The 10,033-nt window shown below is 40.2% G+C and overlaps 1 long non-coding RNA gene across 1 annotated transcript; it reads right to left on the bottom strand.

Moving 5' to 3' along the window:
- LOC110256958 lies at positions 295 to 4,263 on the bottom strand. Its single transcript, XR_002339048.1, has 3 exons — positions 4,059 to 4,263; positions 2,227 to 2,310; positions 295 to 435 (listed from the first exon to the last, which is right to left on the bottom strand). It is a non-coding gene; the product is annotated as an uncharacterized LOC110256958 (long non-coding RNA).

A 10,033-nucleotide genomic window follows, 5' to 3' on the forward strand; every position in this document is an offset into this window, starting at 1 on the left:
GGGAATCCAAGTTGCCTCCTCCCTCTCTGTGAAGCTCCCCAAGAACTGCAAGTTGGTCTGAACCAAGCTTCTTATAAATTATTGCCTCTGCAACTGAGAGCATGTGAGATTTTGTGTGCCCTTTAAGAGTGAAGTCTGTTCCCTATAGCTCTCTGGCTTTCCCTCATGCAAGCCCTGCTGGCCTTCTAAGCCAGACGTTCTGGGGAGCCTAATGTAGGGTTCGTACCTCTTGCTCCTTGGGGAGAACCTCTGCAGTTGTGATTATCCTCTGATTTGTAGGTCACCTACCTGGTGGTGTGGGTCTTGACTATATTATGTCTCCACTTCTCTCTTAGTTGTCTCACTGTGGCTCCTTCTTTATATGTTTAGTTGTGGAAAGTCTTTAGGTCATTCTCATCAATAGTTGCTCCATACTTCACTGTAATTTTGGTGTGCCTGTGGGAGGAGGTAGGCTTAGTGTCTTCCTACTCCACTTTATGAAAGAAGAAATTAAAGCACAGCTTTCCCTCTCCCTCTCCCTCAGGTACATCTGCTTGCAGGAAATCATGCTAGTTTTGCAGTCCCCCTTGTGTAAAGCCCTAGGCTGCACACCCAGTGTGGCCACAGTTTTTCTATCAGAAAAGATGGCTATACTCATGGCAACCATGACACAGAATGATGGCTGTTTTAGTATGTGGGATCGAATTCAACCTTTTCACCTTCAAATTTTGAAGCAGAAAGCTAGTTGGACCAAAAAGCAAAGATTACACATACAACAGAAAAAAAATTTAAATAAAATTATTAGTAGAAAGAGATAAACAGATACTTCTAACTCTCCTCCCCTGGGGAGAAAAAAGATATCATTATTTGGCATACTGCAGTTGAAAAATTTAAAATAAATTATCAGGAGGAAACTAGAAAAAGCAAAAATCCAGCAACAACTGGCCAAAATACATAATGATGTATAGACTTCAGCATCGGTTAAAAGAAGTGACACTTAGACCCGATTTTGTTGAAAGCTCAGAAAAATAATAGCAAAAACTGAAAATGTAATGAGTACTTTTTGATAAGAGCAGAGACTGATATATGAAGAGCTTATGAAAGAAAAAAAAACTAAAAATGAGTTGAGAGTCTATCCAGAAGAATTGATACACGGACTTTGGGTTACTCAGAAAAACAGAGAGCTTTCAGAACAATGTCAAGCAAGATTCATATAGACAAAGTACCATTACATACTCTTCTGGGAGAAATGGTAGATTTTGAAAAATTATTTCAGCAAACAGGAGGGCATCATGGGCACTGGATGACTGTGATCACCAGATGTTTATAAAATGAGAAACAAACACAAAGAGAAGACAACATTTATGGAAGAAAATTTAGAACATTATCTGGAAAAACACAGGATGAAATGCAACACTAAAAAAAATTATACAAAAGTTTCTGACTGCAGAGAAAAAGAAAAAAAAATCTATTCAGAATTTAAAAACTAAAAGCAGCAAAAAAGGAGGAAATTTTCAAGTTATAGATGGAGGATATATCTGTTTCTTCACAATAATAAAAAGATGATCAAAGGAAAAAGAGGAATAAAGAAGAAACAAATTGCCAGCTGCAGCTTGGGAAAAACAGAAAAGTATCTAAATGCAATAGATATGTTTCTCATATTTAAAATAAGTTAAAAGAAGAGGAAGAGCAAAAGTAGCAGAAGAACACCGATGGCAGTATCCACGAAGATGACTACTAGAAAGTTGCACCCAGAAGAAGAATTAAAAAGAGGAAGAATTTTGAGCTTGATAAAGAAACAAGTGAAAAGTCAGAAAAGGTAGAAAAAAGAAAATTGCTGCTGACAAAATTTTCAGGTTTCAGAAGTTCACATTGTGGCTCAGCAGTAACTAACCCAACTAGTATCCCTGGCCTCACCTAGTTGGTTAAGGATCAGCATTGCTGTGAGCTGTGGTGTGGGTCACAGATGTGGCTTGAATCCCACATTGCTGTGGCCGTGGTGTAGGCTGGAAGCTGTAGCTCTGATTCAACCCCTAGCCAGAAAACTTCTACATGCCACAGGTGCAGCCCTTAAAAAAATAAAAAAATAAATAAATTTTCAGGTCTTAAGAAATAGATTTACATAAACTTGAAAATCTTGTTAGGCAAAGGAAAAAGAAAAGATAGAACAAAAAGATAGAAAAATTATAAAAAACAAGCAAAGAGTGAAAACATGTTAGTAGATTCCTCTAGGCTTTACAAACTTACCTAAGTTTGGCAAGAATGGAACAAAGATGTAGGATCATCAAGTTCTGGGTCACTTCTACATATTCCACATAGGACTATTCCAATCTGGAGACAAAGAAAATAGAGAAGAATATGAAATAATAAACTTGATTACAGTTGAGGGGAATGTTAGCATATTCAGTTATTGTGGGGAAACACAGAGCTGGGTTCTTTAAAAATTACTAGCCCAATCAATGATTATTCATTATATTGCATGTGAATTGACAGGTATTATGTTCCATATTGACACTGCCAATAGTAATTCCTGTTTACACTAAAAGGGCAGTTAATTTATATGTTGGCCTACTACTGAAGTAAAATCTATTTAAATAAGTTTATGTTACAAACATTATTCATGTTTAATGACAAAACAGTAGTTTTTTATGGCATATCAAAATTAACTAGGACAAGTTTAGAGTAACTTTTTTTTTTTTTTTTTTTTTTTTTTTTTTTGTCTTTTTAAGGCTGTCCCTGCTGCATATGGAGGTTCCCAGGCTAGGGGTCGAATTGGAGCTGTAGCTGCTGGCCTACACCACAGCCACAGCAACGTCAGATCTGAGCTGCATCTGTGACCTACACCACAGCTTGACAACACCAGATCCTTAATCCACTGAGCAAGGCCAGGGATCAAAACTGCATCCTCATGACTGCTGGTCAGATTCGTTTCTGCTGAGCCACCATGGGAACTCCTAGAGTGACATTTTTCAAACCCCCAATTTACAACTTTTAGAACTTGGACGTAAGTTAGCTTGAATCATAAAAGTGTAAAGATTTCTTTTTAGAGTTTTAAGTTAATGCTTGTTTAAGTTTAACACATTGATAATTTACCAATTAGTGGCTTTTCGTGTAATAAACATTTTCTATTTGTTTGAAGGAAAAGGAAAGAAAAAGAAAATGAGAAAGAAAAACCTAAAACACAGAGAGTTCCCCAAGGACATAAATTTATAACAAAGCTCAGACTCGAACTCAGTCTACTTGGTTCTAGAGTGCATCCTGTTAAGAACTATGCCAACTGCCTCCCACAGCAGAAAACTAAGGATAAAACCAATATTCTCATGGATATTGAGGAAGTATTACAGCCTTAAAAGAAGTACAGGATACTTTGAGAAAAGTATAAATAGAGACTAGGAAAGAGCTCTTAGCTGTTAAAAAACTTGAATGAGAAAAACAGAACAGAAAACGGGACCAAAAAACAATAATATCCCAGAGCTACCAAAATAGTAGTTGTGCGGGAACAGGCTCATGCACCATTCCAGAGGGTTGCTGGCGCTGCTCCCTTGGTTATGGAGTGAGGTCACAGCCGCTGCTGCTGCTACAAAGGTGCCTGCTGTCACCAAGGTCCCTTGGGTAACCCAGGGACACAGCTGACAGCACTTTGCCTCTTTCCCCAGGGATCCTTTCTATTTGCCAAGGAACATCGTGGCAGCAATAAATATGCCCTGCCATTGTGGAGGAAGTTTCCCATTGGAACAGTCCTTGACCAAAAGGAGAGAGATGGGACGGCGCCAATACTGGTTCCCTCCAGGGGGACCGTGTGGAGATGCGCAGCTTGCCACTAAGTTGGTGAAGATGTCTTATGGGATCCAGCAGTTAGCTCTGTGAGAAGCTGTGGCCGTCTTAGTAATGGCCCCCTCCTTCCTCGCCGCACATCATTGTTCTTCCCTGCTTTTCCGGCAGGAAACTCCCCACAGTAAGTTTTCACCCTAGTGCTGTGTCCTCAGAAATCCAGTCCCGGACAGGAGACTTCACGGGACTCGGCAGTCGCCCCTAAGGCAGCCGCACAGCCTCTCTCCTCAGCGGAGACTAGATCTCACCGGTTCTCAAGGGACAAACGGCGGCGCGGGGAGAAGCACCTGGGACTAGGTGCTTGAGGCCCAGGTTCCAACACCTCCAATAAGGGCCTGGTCACACCACCCATCAGGCAAAGTCCATTGCTCCCGATGCCATGCCCTTCTGCCGCGCAAAGTCACAGTGCCCAAACGCCTCCCCAGGAGGAGGCTCCACCAGATGCAGGGCACAGGCTCTTGCCCAAAGGCAGCGTGGGGAGTGAGCCCTCAGGCCAACGCCAGAGAGAACTGCGCCTGCGCAGGCTGCACACCCGGAGCGCCTCTTTCCGGTACCTGCAGGAAAAGGACGGGGGCGGGGGAACGTTCCTTGGACAGCAGGAAGCTTCAAAGCACCAAATAAAGATTATAAGAGGTGTGTTTGTTTTGTTTTGTTTTGTTTCTACTGTACAGCATGGTGACCCAGTTACACATACTTGTATTCTTTCTTTTTTCTCACATTGTCATGCTCCATCGTAAGTGACTCGACATAGTTCCCAGTGCTACACAGCAGGATCTCATTGCTAATCCATTCCAAAGGCAATAGTCTGCATCTATTAACCCCAAGCGAACTTTGACTGAAAAAAAAATTCATTTAGAAAGGAGCAAGAATCGCCTGGCCTTTGCAACCTCTGAGGCTAGAAGAAAGAGGAACTATGCCCTTTAGAGGTGACTATCACACTCCCAGGCAAGGGCAAAAGCAAAAGAAAGCAAAACAGACACTCAGACACGTGAAGAATCAGATCATTTGCCGCATACATACCTTTTTTGAAAGACGTTACCTGAGAATGTACTTCATGAAGACAAAGGCATATCCAAGAAAAAGGGTGACAGGCTCATGAGACAATGATTTCAATTTGGAAGGACAAGAAAGAGAAGCTCTAGAGTAACAGGTACACAGAATCCTAAAGACAATGACAGCCAGATTGGGAAAGAAGAACAGAGATCAAACAGGACAAAGGGAGCTTCGTGGACTAAGATAATGTAAAGTCTGAAAATGTGAAGGAAATGATCAAGACAGGTGATGCAAGAAAGCAAGAAAGCAATTCAAAATTTTAGGCAAAAATATATAGAAAAGTCATTATTTAAAAATAAAGGAAATTGTAATGTTGCTTTTTTTTTTTGTCGTCTTTTTAGGGCCAACCCATGGCATATGGAATTGCCCAGGCTAGGGGTGGAATCTAAGCTTGCAGCCGCCAACCTAAACCACAGCCACAGCAACAACAGATCCGAGCTTAGTTTTCAACCTATGCTACAGCTGGAGGCAATGTCAGATCCTTTAACCCACTGAGCGTGGCCAGGCATCAAACCTGAATCCTCAAGTGTACTAATCAGATTCTTAACCTGCTGTGCTACAAGGGGAACCCCTAATGTTTCATAATTTTTTAATGGAAGTAAAATTTGTATATAACATTATATAAATATCAGAAGTACAGTGTAATTTGACAAAGTTCTGGTCACCTAATGCTACATAATTTTAAGTCATTCAGGCAGTATAAAAAAAGTTAATCCATTTGACCTTGATGCTTGGAATTGTCCAGTAGTGGCATAGTGGTCATGAAATTGGAGAAGGAAGTATAATTCCAGACCATTATTTGGTTCAACTGTGAACAATATTTACAGAGTAATAGTAATATAACGCTGTTGTTGTTGTTGCTCTGGAAAAGGGCTTGAGATTTGTGAAGGCAGCCAACTGGGCCTGGTGCTTCCCTGGCCTCAGCTCTTCTCACCTCTTCTGGAAGGTCTTTTCACAGCCAAAGTCCATTCCACAGGCATCTGTGGGGCTTAAATGATGGTGCGGGCTTCAAGAAGAGAGCCTTGTGTGGTGATGGTGAATTTCAGTCCAAAATCACTATCCCTTTTCAGTGACTCCAAGAGCTGCTATTGACTCAGGTCCTCAAAGGAGGTCCAGAGTCAAGATTCTGATGCATGAAAACAAAAAGCTCCCCAGGCTGGTATGCGCTGGGAGATACAGGGCACTTCTGTGGAAAACTGAGATGGGCAGTGATGGGCACTGCTGCAATACACCCATGAATGGACCTGAACCAAGTCTACTATCAGCCTTCTCTTTTTGTTTGCTGCTATTGCTGGCATGCTCAGGAGCAACATTTAGCAATACTGCACTGACATGCTCTTTCTGCCCTAGAGGCGAGGCGGAGAAAAGGAGAGTGGGGAGGTTCTGAGTGACCCCAAATGGCGGAACTCTCAGAGAGTAGCATGTGACAGTAGTTAACTTTGTGCTTAGTGAGTGCTAGCGTGACTGCTTGGTTATGGACTATGTCATGGCTCCTTTATGCCCTCATGGACATTCAAAGATACAGATTCCTCTCTTTGCTCCTTTGTTCATTTATTCATTCAAACATTTGTTTAGAATTTTTATATGCCATGCACCATTCTAGAAACCAGAGGTAGAAATCCTAATAAAGATAAAATCCTTATTCATGAAGTCTTGGGCTCTAGTTCCTTTCTCCCGAACCACTGCTGTACTGTACCTGAGTCTTCTTTGAAATATTTATCTCCCTTCACTTTGAACTATAGTTATCAATATAAATGTCACCTGGCTTTTGGCCAGAATTTGCAAAATGGCTATGGTGGGCCCATTTGACCTACAGACCCGTTTTTTTCTTTTACTGCATAGAACTTAAAAGCAAAATAACCTAGCATTTCTTATCCCATATAAAATTTAGAAGACTTCACAAAAAAATTGGGTTTCTGATAGCACTGGGTCAGAAGATCTGCCGTACTGGGTGCAATTTCCCACATCTGAAGCTAACTAGCAGCTGTGCCTTTCATCAGAGCGTGAGCTTTCCAGGACACCCTATCTCCACCTGATGGCTCTGCCCACCAATAACACTTTTTTCCCTCTGGAGACAAGTTAGGAAAATGTGATTGTAGCTTAAGTGTGAGTCCGTAAGAACTTGGCCTGCTTAACATGGTGACTGGGAAGAAATAAGAAGGGAAAAATACACACAGAAAAAGTTTAAAGGAAAAATTTTCAAGATTTACTGACTACTCCACTCTGATCCTAGAGTGGCCCGGGCTGTGATGTTTTTTATAGTAGGCATGGCTGGTAGCGAGTTGGGTGCCTTTTACCACATAGCACATCTATCCCCACTTGCTTTGAGAGCTGGCTGGCAATTACTTACAGTTGCCTCCTTCTCCAGAAAATTGCCATCCACTGAAAAAATAGGAGCATCATTGTTGAGGGGATGCTCATACATCTCTCCACGGGGAGATAGCATGTGATTGGACATACACATGCAAAACACAGTCCTTCTGGCTGTGAGGTGGGATCAGCTCATCAGTACAATTTATGCTCCAGAGCCCCCCACAAATCAGGCTGAAGCTGGACTCAGCTGGGACCACAGCCTAACTTAACAGCTTCTTCCTCTGCATGTCTTGCTTGCCTTTCTCCTTTTTCTTCCCTGCTCTTTCAATAAACCACAGGCACCAGAATCTCAGTAAATCATGTACTTCTTGGGAATCCAGGCTTAGATGATGTTTATAACTAACATTGTAGGCTAAAACTGGGAGATGGCTAATGATGGAGGGATAAGATCTAGGGCTCCTCCTTAAAGGCTTCTTTCACAATCATGGTTTTTTGTCTGTAGCTTGGCAACACAAGGCCTAGCATGCAAAAAATGAGCAGCACATTTTATTTTGTTCCTCAAATGAATTTGATTTGGAGTCAATTGGATTGGAGGCAATAGCAGGGCATCCAGTGTAAGATATAGAATGTGGCAAAGCCAAGGGGTTGTGGCTGGATTTAAGTCTTTCACAGGAGAAGAAACAAATCCAGAAAGAGACAGTAATTAGTGTCAAGTGCAAATAAAGTCTTCATTCATTTCAGTGTGAAGCAGCTAGCATCTGTCTTTACCTCAATTAGGTACATAACTCCAATTAGTCTAGATCAATGATTTTACAATCCCGTAGTAATGTTTAGGCAAAATGCCAGTTAGTGAGTTTTGCTCATTGGTAGTAAGTAGGTCTAGTGGAAAAGATTAACATTTGATTGGGGAAGAAGTGATGGATTCTGTTTATGTCTTCTGTATTCTATTGCCAAACAATTGAGTGAGCCACCTGATATTCTTTTAGAACAGGGGAGTGTGCCAAATAAATAAAATAAAAAAACAAAATACGTATAAGGAGAGATGTATACCTATCTCTCTTCATTATGCTAATTATATTTTTTAAAAAAATAAAAATTTAAAAAAAGCAGACAAAAGCATTCAGATGTTCCAAAAAGCCTCACTATTTATCTTCTCAAATGCAGTTCTCCAGTATCCCAAGGTAAGTGATTTCGAATGCTTTAAATCTTGGTTGTCTAATTTCATTCCATAAACTATAATTATAGCTCTTTATAACATGCTAAATAATTCCTCCCCTACTGGATGTTTATACCTTTCAAATATTTATAGACTGTCATCATTCCTTAGTTATCTCTGCAAAGTTGCACATATTTTGTTCCTATAATATTTTTCATAAATCAGTTTCCTCAATAACAAGCTGCTTTTCTTAGTTCTTGATTCACCTTGTCTCCATCTTTTTGATACAGTGTTAATCAAAGGTAAATGAGATATTTCGGGCGCCATTTATCCTCAGGTTGTTTGAGAGGGTTTACATATTTTCTCACCTGGATTAGAGTTCCTCATTTATATATACCTCAGAATAGTGCTGACTTTATCAGTGTTGCTACCATTTCAGTTTGAAAGCTCATAACTAATTTCTCATATAATGGCATTCAACATCTCTGTGCCATCACCATTTCTTACCTGATCATGGAATATTCAGGAGTTAAATCAGTTCAGAATATCTTTCTATAATTTGCTTCTTATTATGCAATATTGAATCACATTTCCATCTTCTTTATATCCATAAACTGTTATTATTTTTCAGTGTCTTTCCAAATAAGTAATATATGGAAACTTAAAAAATATTATTTTCATTCTAGATTGTCCAAGCAGATAGTAAATTCTTTCTTGCAACTGCATTTTTTTATTTATATAATTTTTTTTTTATTTTCCCACTGTACAGCAAGGGGGTCAGGTTATCCTTACATTTTTCCCCCAGCAACTGCATTTTTATTCTTCAACATAATGATTTCCTGGAGTTCCCATCGTGTTACAGTGGAAATGAATCTGACTAGCATCCATGAGGATGCAGGTTCAATCCCTGGCCTTGATCAGTGGGTTAAGGATCCAGCATTGCTGTGAGCCATGTGTAGATTGCAGATGTGGCTCAGATCTGGCATGGCTGTGGCTGTGGCATAGGCCAGCACTTATAGCTCCAGATCAACCCCTAGCTTGGGAACTTTCATATGCTGTAACTGCTACCTTAAAAATAGACAAATAATAATAATAATAATAATGATGATGATGATTTCTTTCCAACAGCATTTCAGTTGACCTAGCTGTCATTATTTTGGGATAATTCTTTTGCTTATTATGTCTTGCTGCTGGGATACCATGTATCTACTCTAAGTGTATCAGAAACATAAAAAGATTGAAATGCTCAATATTTCTTCTTCAACTAACATTATTCCTATACTTACATATTTCAAGTTTTAAAACTCTTTCACATCCCTTTTTAGTTTAAAAGCCTCGTGTAGCTTCCTGGTGCCATAAACAGTAATACTGTGGGTGTGGCCTCTGATGGTGCCAACTCAGTAGGGCCCCACTCCGCTTTTCTGGTCTTAGCTCTTTTCAGGAAGCCCAGTGAACCCTATGTTTTACTGTATGCCATCAATTGTCTGTGAAGTCTTTAGAAGGATCCCCACAGAATTCATTGCTTCCTCTTGCCAGTTCCTGTTGCCTTTATTTTTACCTCCACAATAGCTCTTGTTTCACTCAAAGCTTTACTGTTGTTTGTATACATCATTGTCTCCCACACATCATTATGAGAGCTTGTTTTATCCTTGCCCAGTGCCTCACAAAAGAAGCACTTAATAAATGTTGAATAGTGGCAAC

Source organism: Sus scrofa, chromosome 1 (genome assembly GCF_000003025.6).
Source record: "Sus scrofa isolate TJ Tabasco breed Duroc chromosome 1, Sscrofa11.1, whole genome shotgun sequence".
In the NCBI taxonomy this organism is placed as follows: Eukaryota; Metazoa; Chordata; class Mammalia; order Artiodactyla; family Suidae; genus Sus; species Sus scrofa.